Genomic DNA, 11,285 nt, shown 5'->3' on the forward strand with positions numbered 1-11,285 from the left:
CCTTGTACCTGTTGCTACAGGGGCCCCATCTTGACATGTGCAATCAGGAGCCCTGTGCCCACCTTCTGGAAGATTCCAGAAGATTCCAGAAGACTTCAGGCACTGTCAGCTGAGACACTTCATCTGGTTTCAGAACATGTGCTATGGAGGAATTCCTTGATATGGGAAGCAACCTTCTCCCATCTTCTTGGCTTTGCCGTAGACAAAAGGATGTGGACTCTAGAAGTGGGGTTCTAGGGCTACCCCCACAACCCATGTCTCAGACACACAGATCTGGTCCACCTGAAAGGGCTCATCTCCTAACTAGGCATCCTCCAAGCTCCACAGGTCTGTCCAAACTGTCCTCACACCCCAACGAGGTCCCCAAGGGATGCTAGCATTTCATTCAGTTTCCGTAGAATGAGCCGAGTTGCCGCTTCCTCCAGGAAGCTTTCCGGATTTTGTCTGTTACTTTCTGAAGAGAATAGCTGATGTCCATCTTCATCATCCAGCCATAAAAGCCTGTGTCCAGTTCTGTTCCAGTCTGGGGGACGGAGAGGAGGAACACTACCACAATTACCCAGTGCTTTTAGATTGATTCCAGGTGTGTACTACAATACTCAGCTTTGAGATCTTTTGGTTATAGATCCAGAATGGAAATCAGTGAGTTCTGCGGCAATCAATGGTAACGGCATATCTTTTGCGGCCTATTGTACCTTTTGTCCGTGGACGCGGCCAATCATACCATTTGATCGACCCATTTGGTACTTGTCTCTTTCGGTTGGATCTTTTTGTGTTTTGGGCTTTTTTGACTTTTGGAGAAGAGGGTTAAGAAGACAAACCCCAAATCCAATCGTTATAAAGACTGTCTCCAGTCTCCGTTTGTTGTGATCCTGTGGTACGTGATTGGGTTTGGGGCCTCCAGATTTCAGGTATTATTCCGTTTCCTCTTCCGTGTGTGGTAGCTAGGGCCATGCACACAGACATCTTGATAAGGATTTTTGACTCTGACCACCAGGTAAACGGGATATCAACCAAGCAGGGTCCATTAGATCTCTTACCCCTAAATAGCCAGGAGACTGGGCTAGATCCTGGCCCTGACTGTTCTACCTCCAATCAGTAGCCAGACCCAGGGTTGCAAAACAATGATTTGTTTTGTTTTGTGTCTCATTCCACACAGCAGCCCTAGCAAAAGCTCCCCCATTGTTCTGCAAAGAAGAGTTTTCAACCCCTATCTTCCCTTTCCAATCACCCTGACCTCCCACAGCTCACCATTTCCTCTTTCTGCCAACACCCTATCCCGTCCTTTCTCTCTACCCTACCTTCACCTCCTTCAGCCCACCCGATTTTGGATTTTTGCTAAGCTATGATTTTTTTTGTTGTTGTTTTGTTTTTGTGGCCGGTCATGGGACCTGAACTCGCTGTCCCTTCAGCTCAAGGCTAGAGCTCTACCACTCAAGCCATAGCGCCACTTCTAGCTTTTTCTGCTTATGTGGTGCTGAGGAATCGAACCCAAGGCCTCATGCATGCAAGGCAAGCGCTCTACCACTGAGCCACCTTCCCAGCCCAATTTTTTTTTTTTTTTTTGGTCCTGGGGCTTGAACTCTGGGCCTGGGCACTCACTGTCCCTTAGCTCTTCAGCTCAAGGGAAACGCTCTACCATTGAGTCACACCACCATTTCTGGTTTTCTGGTTGGTAATTAGAGATAAGAATCTCATGGAGCCAGGCGCTGGTGGCTCACACCTGTAATCCTAGCTACTCAGGAGGCTGAGATCTTAGGATCGCGGTTCAAAGCCAGCCCGGGCAGGAGAGACCGTGAGACTCCTATCTCCAATAAACCACCAGAAAACCGGAGCGCTCGCCTTGAGCTGAAGAGCTGAGGGACAGCGCCCAGGCCCAGAGTTCAAGCCCCACGACCAACAACAACAAAAAAAAAAAGAATCTCATGGACTGGGCTGGCTTTGAACCTCTCAGCCTCCTGAGTAGTTAGGATGACAGGTGTGAGCCACCAGTGCCCGGCTTATAGCTACAATCTTAATGGGACCTTTTCCTCCAAGGCTTTGGTGGTCTACTCCTCTGTGTCTGGGACCATCAGCTTCCATTGGCCTGTTCGGTCAGGTCCTGAATGATGGTGGTGGTTCATTTCTTCTATAGTTTGAAGTTTAAAAAAAAAAAAAAAATTCACCAGGTGCCAGTGGCTCACGCCTGTAATCCTAGCTACTCAGGAGGCTAAGATCTGAAGTTTAAAGTCATACTGTGCAGGAAAGCCTATAAGACTCTTATCTGTTTCCAATTAGCCACCAAGAGCTGGAAGTGGAGATGTGGCTCAAGTGGTATAATGCAAGCCTTGAACAAAAGAAACTTTGGGGGAGCTGGGAAGGTGGCTCAGTGGTAGAGCGCTTGCCTTGCATGCTCAAGGCCCTGGGTTTGATTCCTCAGCACCACATAAGAAAAAAGCTGGAAGTGGCGCTATGGCTCAAGTGGTAGAGCGCTAGCCTTGAGCTGAAGAACTGAGGGACAGCGCCCAGGCCCAGAGTTCAGGCCCCACGACCGGACCCAAAAAAAAAAAAAAAGAAACTCTGGGGCCTGAGTTTCTTGAATTCAAGCCCCAAGACTGACACAACAAGAAAAAAAAAAAAAGTCTTTTACCTTATTTATTTATTTATTTATTTATTTTTGTCAGTCATGAGGCTTGAACTCTGGGCTTGGGCGCTGTCCCTCAGCTCTTCAGCTGAAGGCGAGCGCTCTATCGCTTGAGCCACAGCACCACTTCCACCTTTTTCATTTTCTCCATGCCAATTCTGTCTTCCTACCTAAGGAAGCACATGGCATGATTGGACTACATCTCCCAGAACCCCTTGCAGCTAAATCAAGCCATGTGACTGAGTTCTAGCCAATGGAATACATGAAAAAGGAACAGCCACTTCCTATCTGGTTGTTCTTCTTCTTCTAATTCCTCCTCCTCCTCCTCCTCCTCCCCCCCCTCCTCCCCCTCCTCCCCTCCCCCTCCCCCTCCTCCCCCTCCTCCTCCTTCTTCCTTGTTAGCAATGGGAGGATCCTGGATGTCCTCTGTATGTCCCTGTGGGGAAGATGGCAGCCTGGAAAACTTTATCTTTTCCTGGACTGTCTCGGGCCCCTCTCTGGCATCACTGATCATATTGGAGCCCAGCCCCAGCCGCGTAGGGGTTACAGAGGAAGGACCTCAGATGTTGTCTTGCATTCCTGGCTTAGACTCACAAGATGCCAGTCCTGCAGGTTGTCCCACCCACGTGTCCCCAGACGTGGCTGGGAGTGTGCCCTGGGGCGCCAGGAGTCTGCCTTGATCACCATGCAAGTAGCTCCATTTATACAGGAGGGCCTTGGTCAGACAAGACCCAACATGCCCTCTCCCCTGCTCTGCCTCCACCTCCACCTTTTCCTCCCTCTGCTGGCACGAGGGAGGGCTCCCTCACCTCACCCACTCTCCCCTGTGCAGGCATCATTAGAACTCACTTGCTTCCATCCACACCAGTTACTGGGGCTTTGATTACCAGAGCATGGACAGAGCAGAACAGAGCTCTGGGCTGGGCTGTGATCCCCCAGCGACAGACCCAACCTCAGCTGCCACCACCACTCCGGGTAATAATGGCTGCCTGGACTTACCAGAAAGGCCATCCCAGGCTGGGCTGGGGTAGGCAGCAGCCCTGCCGGGCCAGAGTCCACACATGAGACTCACAGTCACCAAAGGCTTGATGGACCAGGCGACATAGCAGGGGGCTGCAAGGCCCCCTGATGGTCTGTCTGACCATCTGCCTGCTCTTCTTTTCTCTTCTCCCTCCCTCCTTCACTCTTTTGTTTTTTATTTTTTTTTGGTCCAGTCCTGGGGCCTGAACTCTGGGCCTGGGCGCTGTCCCTCAGCTCTTCAGCTCAAAGCTAGCACTCTACCACTTGAGCCATAGCACCACTTCCGGCTTTTTTCTTTTTGCTTATGTGGTGCTGAGGAATCGAACCCAGGGCCTCAGGCATGCAAGGCAAGCGCTCTACCACTGAGCCACCTTCCCAGCCCCCTCCTTCATTCTTCCTCCTTTCTTCATTTCCTTCCTCTTCCTCCTCCTCCTCCTTCTTCCTTCCCTCTCTCTTTTCCTGTCCTTTTCTTTTGGGCTGCTGGTGATCAAACCCAGGACCTTGCAAATGTGAGCAAGTACTAAACACTGAGCCACAGCCCAGTCCTGGATTCTTCTCTCTCTCTCTCTCTCTCTCTGTCTTCCTTGGAGATAACTCTCACAGACTTTCCTGCATGGCTGTCTTCAAACTGCGCTCCACTGATCTCAGCCTCCTGAGTGCTAGGATGACAGGCAAGAGGTACCAGTGCTGAACAAAATGCAAGCTTGTGGTGCCTCAGTATCCCCTTCTGTAAATCAGACAGAATAATACACACCACTTGACAACGGGGCATGCTGGAGAAAGGCCTCAGTAGGTGGCTTTATCAAGGTGTAACTTCATGCTTGTGCCTAGACCACCACGACAGTGGTTGCTGGTCACTCCCTCAGTGGACAAGCGGCGAGATGGGGCTGGGCTGAGGCCTGGGGTGTTTTCCTAGTATACATGAGGCCTGGGTTCACCCCCAGTACCACTAAAATTTTGTCTTTGCAAAGTCTAGGTAGCCGGGCCCCAATGGTTCACACTTGCAATTCTAGCCTTTTTTGAGGCTGAGACCCGAAGGAGCAATGTTGGAAGCCAGCCTGAGCAGAAAAGTTCTTGAGACTCCATTTCCAGTGAACCAGCAAAAGGCAGGGCTGGAGCCAGACACCAGTGCACATGCCTGTCATCCTAGCTACTCAGGAGTTGAGATCTGAGGATCGCGGATCAAAACTCACCAGGCAGGAAAGTCTGTGAGACTCTTATTTCCACTGAAACTACCAAAAGGCCAGAAGTAGAGCTGTGGCTCAAGTGGTAGAGCAATAGCCTTGAGCACAAAAACTCGGGAACAATGCCCAGGCCCTGAGTTCAAGCCTCAGGACCAGCAAAAAAAGAAAAAAAGACAGCTGGGCACCAGTGGCTCAAGCCTGTAATCCTAGCTACTCAGAAGGCTGAGATCTGAGGATCACAGTTCAAAGCCAGCCTGGACAGAAAAGTCTGTGAGACTCTTATCTCTAATAAACCACTAGAAAACCTAAGTGGTGCTGTGGCTCAAGTGGTAGAGTGCTTGCTTGACCTGAAGAGTTCAGGGATAGTGCCCAAGCCCAGAGTTCAAGCCCCACGACCAACAGAAAGGAAGAAAGAAAGAAAGAAAGAAAGAAAGAAAGAAAGAAAGAAAGAAAGAAAGAAAGAAAGAAAGAAAGAAAGAAAGGCAGGACTGGAGATGTGGCTCAAGTGGTAGAGTGCCAGCTTTGAGGAAAAAAAAGAGACAGCACTGAGACCCTGAGTTTAAGCTAGTACAGGCACAAACAATGAACACACATACACACCAAGAGGTAGGTCCTGAGTTCAAGCCTGGGTTTGACATAGAGATCCTAATAGTACATACTTGCCCACCCCCGGGTCCTGGGGCTTGAACTCAGAGCCTGGGTACTGTCCCTGAGCTTCTTTAGCTCAAGGCTAGAACTCATATCCCTTGAGCCACAGCACCATTTCCAGCTTTTTCTGTGTATGTGGTACTGAGGAATTGAGCCCAGGGCTTCATGCATGCCAGGCAAGCACTCTACCACTGAGCCACCTTCCCAGCCCGATACCTCCTTTTCTAGGCCCTACTCTGTGACACAAAGCAAGACAGAGAACACAACAAAAGGTGACTGGAATTTTCCAGCCCCGATATTCTCCTGAGACCCTCCTTATCCATTAGCAACCAAAGCCCATCACTAGCTATTGCATTTCATTGTATTTTTTTACATTGTTTGAAACAGTGCTGCCGTGTAGCCCGGGCTGGCCTTGAGCTCAGGACACTAAATGCCTCCCAAGTGCTGGGTGCCAGGCCTGCGCTGCCATGCTGGGCAGCAGGAGTACATTCAGGGCAGGTGGTTCTCTGTGGGGCATCGGGGGCACTGCAGGGTACTGGCCCTCATCCCCTGCTTCCCCCCACTCCATGCCCAGAACCCCCCTTTTGTGACAACTCTAGATCCCCACACATCCAGCCTTCCGTGGGTGGAGATCGGACTTGAGCTGCCATACCTAAACGGGACTGACCGATGACTTTTCCCAGTTCCACTTTTTGTTCTTTTTGTTCGTTTGTTTGTTTGTGCCAGTGCTGGGGCTTGCACGCAGAGCATGGACGCCGTTCCTGAGCTTTTTTTCTTTTTTTCTTCCCCCCTGCTCAAGGCTGGTGCTCTACCACTTGGACCACTGCTCCGCTTCCAGCTTTTGGGTGGTTACTGGCACCTAAGAATCTCACAGATTTTCCTACCGGGGCTGGCTTCCAACCTCCATGTTTAGATCTCAGCCTCCCGAGTAAGCTAGGAATGCAGGTGTGAGCCGCCAGCGCCTGGCTGCCAGTTCTGTGCTTACTGCGTGTCTTCGGGCCAGCTCCTCTGTCTCTGAGCCTCAGCTTCCTCACATCCCACTGGGGTTCACCCATTCCGCCCCTCTCCCCGAGCCCTGCCCTCAACATGGCCAGCTGACAGTATGTTCCCTGGCCATCACTGCTCCAGCTGGACATTTCTGGAAAGTTCCTTCTGCCTTGGTAGCTTCCCCTCCCCCCGCCCCCCACAGCAGTCCCTCAGGGTCTCCCGCTGGCTGCCGCCCCTCGGGACTCAGTGGGCCGCACGGGCAGGCGTTGGCACAGCTTCCTGTGTGGCACCCACCAGTCCAGGTGGGCCAACGAGAGGAGGCAGCCGGAGCGACCACTTCCTGCGCCCCCCAGCCAGCCGGGTGGGGAGGGGGGCCTCTGCTCCTCCCCTGCTCCCACCCCCAAAATAACAGCGCGCCCACACCAGCCGCAGCCCCTGCCGTCTTGAAGACAAAAGCATTGTCACCACCGCCATCGCCGCGCCCGCCAGAGAATGTTCCCAGCACCCCCCACCCCCAGCCATCTCCCATACCCCGTCTCAAAGCGGGTGCCCCCCCATTTTGTAGGGGGAAGAGGCTGGCTGCCAGCACCACAGCACCCACCCCCCACACCACCTCCATCCGGGGAACAAAGGCACGGATCGCCAGGCACGATCTGTTCTGTCCCCACCAATGTAACCGGCCTGGCGTGTCCTGGCAGCTGGCCCTCGGCCACCCGCCCGCCCGGCTACCCCAACAAGGCTGAGGGTGTGGGGGCCAGGGGAGGCTGAGGCGCCGAGGGATGGAGTTACAGGGGGGGGTCCTCACAGAGATCAGTCCCCGGGGAGGCGGAGGCAGGGGAGAACAGCGGACTCCAGGCCTTTGTCCTTTGGGGGACATTTGCAAGGACTGAGCCAAGGGGACGTGGGTGGCCTGGGAGAAGCCGATCTTGGGCAGAGAGGGCCGAGGAGGCCCGGGGTCTCTGCTCAGCGCCCCTCCCCCCGGCCCGTCCCTGCAGGGGGCAGGGGGGGGCAGCGGGCAGCTGGCGCCAGGAGGGCGGAGGGCGGGACGGCCAGGCTGCATGCTACCCCCCCCCCACTTCCTGCAGTGTGCGCGCCTGCGTGCGCCCCTGCACGTGCTTGGGGACAAAATCCCCAGTCTTCTCCCAGGGCCACGTGGCCACCGGCTGCAGAGACTGGACAAGGGCTGGCAGGGTGACTCCAGGAAACAACAGCACCCAGCCCCGTGCTGGTGGCTCACACCTGTCATCCTAGCTACTCAGGGGGCTGAGATCTGAGGATTGCAGTTCGAATCCAGCCCGGGCAGGAAAGTCTGTGAGACTCTGATCTCCATTAAACTACACAGAGAAAGTCAGAAGTGGTGCCGTGACTCAAGCAGTAGAGTGCTCGCCTTGAGCACAAAGAGGTCCAGGGACAGCACCCAGGACCTGAGTTCAAGCCCCGGGACCAACAACAACAAAAACAGGACCTAGATGAACCAATAATGTTTCTGTGTGACTCTGTCTCTTGCACGAGTTTCCATATATACATGTAATGACCCACCAGGAGCTGGGTGCCAGTGCTCACACACTCAGGAGGCTGAGATTTGAGGATGGAGTTTGAAGCCAGCCAGGGCAGGAAAATCCATGAGGTTCTTATCTCCAATCAACCAGCAAAAAGCTGGAAGTAGAGTTGTGGCTCTCAGTGGTAGAGCGCCAAGCTTTGAGTGATAAGTGCTAAAGGACAGCACTCAGGTCTTGAGTTCAAGCCCTGGTGCCAGAAAACATACACACACACACACACACACACACACACACACACACACACACAAACACACACACAGAATTACCCACTGTATACCAGAATTTCCACTTGAGCCCTAGGGCTGCAGGTTTGGTTGTGTTTGCCAGGTCTCACCAGCCCCAGATGCAACTCTCCCCTACCCTCTGTCCTGGACACTGGGGTCACATGAACTTTTGGTCTGTCACGGGGCTTGAACCCTGGGCCTGGGCACTGTCCCTCAGCTCTTCAGCTCAAGGCTAGCGCTCTACCACTTGAGCCACAGTGCCACTTCTGGCTTTTTCTGGTTATGTGGTGCTGAGGAATCGAACCCAGGGCCTCATGCATGCGAAGCAAGCACTCTACCACTGAGCCACCTTCCCAGCCCAGGGGCTCTATTTTTCTTTGCTTTCCCTGCAGCTCTAGCCCAGGTATTATGGGGATATAACGCAGATCCCTCTGTCCACAGCCCTCCACAGCTCCCACCTCCCTTAGGGTCAAAGCCCAAGTCCTCCCATCAACCCATCAGGCCCTGTGCACCCCGACTCACCCCATTCCCTCCATGCTTCCTTCTCCCCCTCTCTGCCCCTTGATCCTCTGATCTAGCCAAACAGGCTGCCTCCTCTCAGCTTCTCCAATGCTCAGGCTCCAGCGCGCCCCAGGGCCTTTGTACAGGCTGTGACGGCCCCTTGACCTACCCCCAAAGAACCACACAACTCAATGCCTGCTCTCCCCTGGGGTTTAGCCCAAGTGGTCAGACAGAGCGCCATCTCACTTAAAACTGCTAATTATCTGACTCCCCAGCCTCCTTTCCTGTGGTATTTGTGTCCCTGGCTCACAGTGCCATTTCCAGATAGGCATATCCCGTCTGGTCTCCCCTCCCACACAAGGTCCAGAGCACCCGCAGGGCAGGCGGGAGCACTGTGTCCCCTGCCTGGCACACAGGAGCCTCACAGATGCATTCAGATGAATGGGGCTGGGAAGGTGGCTCAGTGGTAGAGCGCTTGCCTAGCCTGCATGAAGCCCTCAGTACTACATACGCAGAAGAAAACAAAGTGGCGCTGTGACTCAAGTGGTGGAGCGCTAGCCTTGAGCAAAAGCAGCTCAGGGACAGTGGCCAGGCCCTGAGTTCAAGCCCCAGGACTGGCAAAAACAACAACAACAACAACAAAAACAATGAATGAACTTCACTGGGCTGGAAGGCCTTCTCCTCATGGCCTCCAGCCACCACTGTGTTCTCCAAGGCTGGTGCTCAACCATTTGAACCACAGCTCCATGTCCAGCTTTTTGGTGGTTCCTTGAAGATGAGACTCTCACAGACTCTCCCAACCCAGCTGCCTTCAAATTGTGATCCTCAGATCTCAGCCTCCTGAGCAACTGGGATTATAAGCGTGAGCCACCGTTGCCCCGCTTCAAAAACTTTCTCTTATTTCAGAGAGAGAATGAACCTCCCCCCCCCCCCCCCCCCGCAAATTACTGAAGTGTCTCCACTAATCTTCACGAGTGTCTTCCCACTGGATCTGGGTGCTCTAAAGACCAGAGTTGTTGTTGGTGGTGGTGGTCATGGGGCTTGAACTAAGGGCCTGGGTGCTGTCCCTGAGTTCTTTTGTTCAAGGTGAGCTCTCTACCACTTTGAGCCACAGTGCCACTTCCAGTTTTCTGGTGGTTCATTGGAGATAAGAATCTCATGATTTGGGCAGGCTGGGAAGGTGGCTCAGTGGTAGAGTGCTTGCTTAGCATGCATGAGGCCCTGGGTTCGATTCCTCAGCACCACACAAACAGAAAACGCTGGAAGTGGTGCTGTGGCTCAAGTGGTAGAGTGCTAGCCTTGAGCTGAAGAGCTGAGGGACAGTGCTCAGGCCCAGAGTTCAGGCCCCACGACCGACAAAAAAAAAAAAAAAAAAGAGTTTCTCGAGGACTCTTCTGCCCAGGCTGGCTTTGAACCACAGTCCTCAGATTTCAGCCTCCTGAGTAGCTAGGATTACAGGGGTGAGTGTATAGCTAAGGCCTATGTTTTGCCCGAGTCCCAGGCCTGTCCAGCACGGGTATGTTATACAGCAAGTACTTCATAATTGTTTATGGCTCTCTGGTGGAGCTCACAGATAAAGAGAAAGGCGTCGTTAATGGACAGGCGGACTGAGTGAAGAGGTCAAAGGGCAGAGAAGAAACACCTGGGCCAGGTATGGAGCAATCTGGGTCCCAGGCGCCATCTAGTGGCCTCTTGGACCCATAGCTCCACATTCAGCCTTTTCCTGGTCAATTGGAGGGAGTTTAGCAAGAGTCCTCTGGACTTTTCCTGCCCAGGCTGGCTTTGAACCTCCACCCTCAGATCTCAGCCTCCCTGAGTAGCTAAGATGACAGGCGTGAGCCGCCACCAACCTTGGGTGGACTTTGTGATTTTAAAGGCTCCCCCTGAACTTTGAGCTGTGTGATCTTGGCTATCATTTCATCTGTCTGAGCCCCATGCCACCCTCCCAACCCCCCCACCCTCACCCCATTCCCCAGCCACCACACTGTCCCAGCCACATGTGGGCTCATGCCCACCCCAGGGCCTTTGCACGTGCTGAACCCTCTGCCTAGATCACTTTTCTTCTCCGGATTTGTAAATGGTTCCTACCTTTCCTGCAGGTGTCACTCAGAAAAACCTCCCCCCAGTCACCCCCATTCCACACAGCAACCCCCACATTTATGATCCCTGCTCGCTTGACTTTCCAACTCTGATAAAGTCTACCCGATTATCTTATTTATGGCTGTCACCGAGGCTATTTCGTCAGAGGGGGTAATAAATAGGGTGGAATGAATGAGTCAGGGAGGACATTGCCTGCAGCGGGGTACCAGGAATTCAGGCCTATCATCCTAGCTACTCAGGAAGTTGAGATCTGAGGATCGAGTTCGAAGGAAGCCCAAACGGGAAAGTCCGAGAGATTCTTATCTCCAATTAAATCACAGAAAAAGCCAGAAGTAGGACTGTGGCTCAAGTGGTAGACTGCTAGCCTGGAACCAAAGGAGCTCAGCAACCAGGCCCAGAGTTCAAGCCTCAGGACCAACAATAAACAAACAAACAAACA

Source organism: Dipodomys spectabilis, unplaced genomic scaffold, assembly GCF_019054845.1.
Source record: "Dipodomys spectabilis isolate Male_0828 unplaced genomic scaffold, ASM1905484v1 ptg000511l, whole genome shotgun sequence".
NCBI lineage: Eukaryota > Metazoa > Chordata > Mammalia > Rodentia > Heteromyidae > Dipodomys > Dipodomys spectabilis.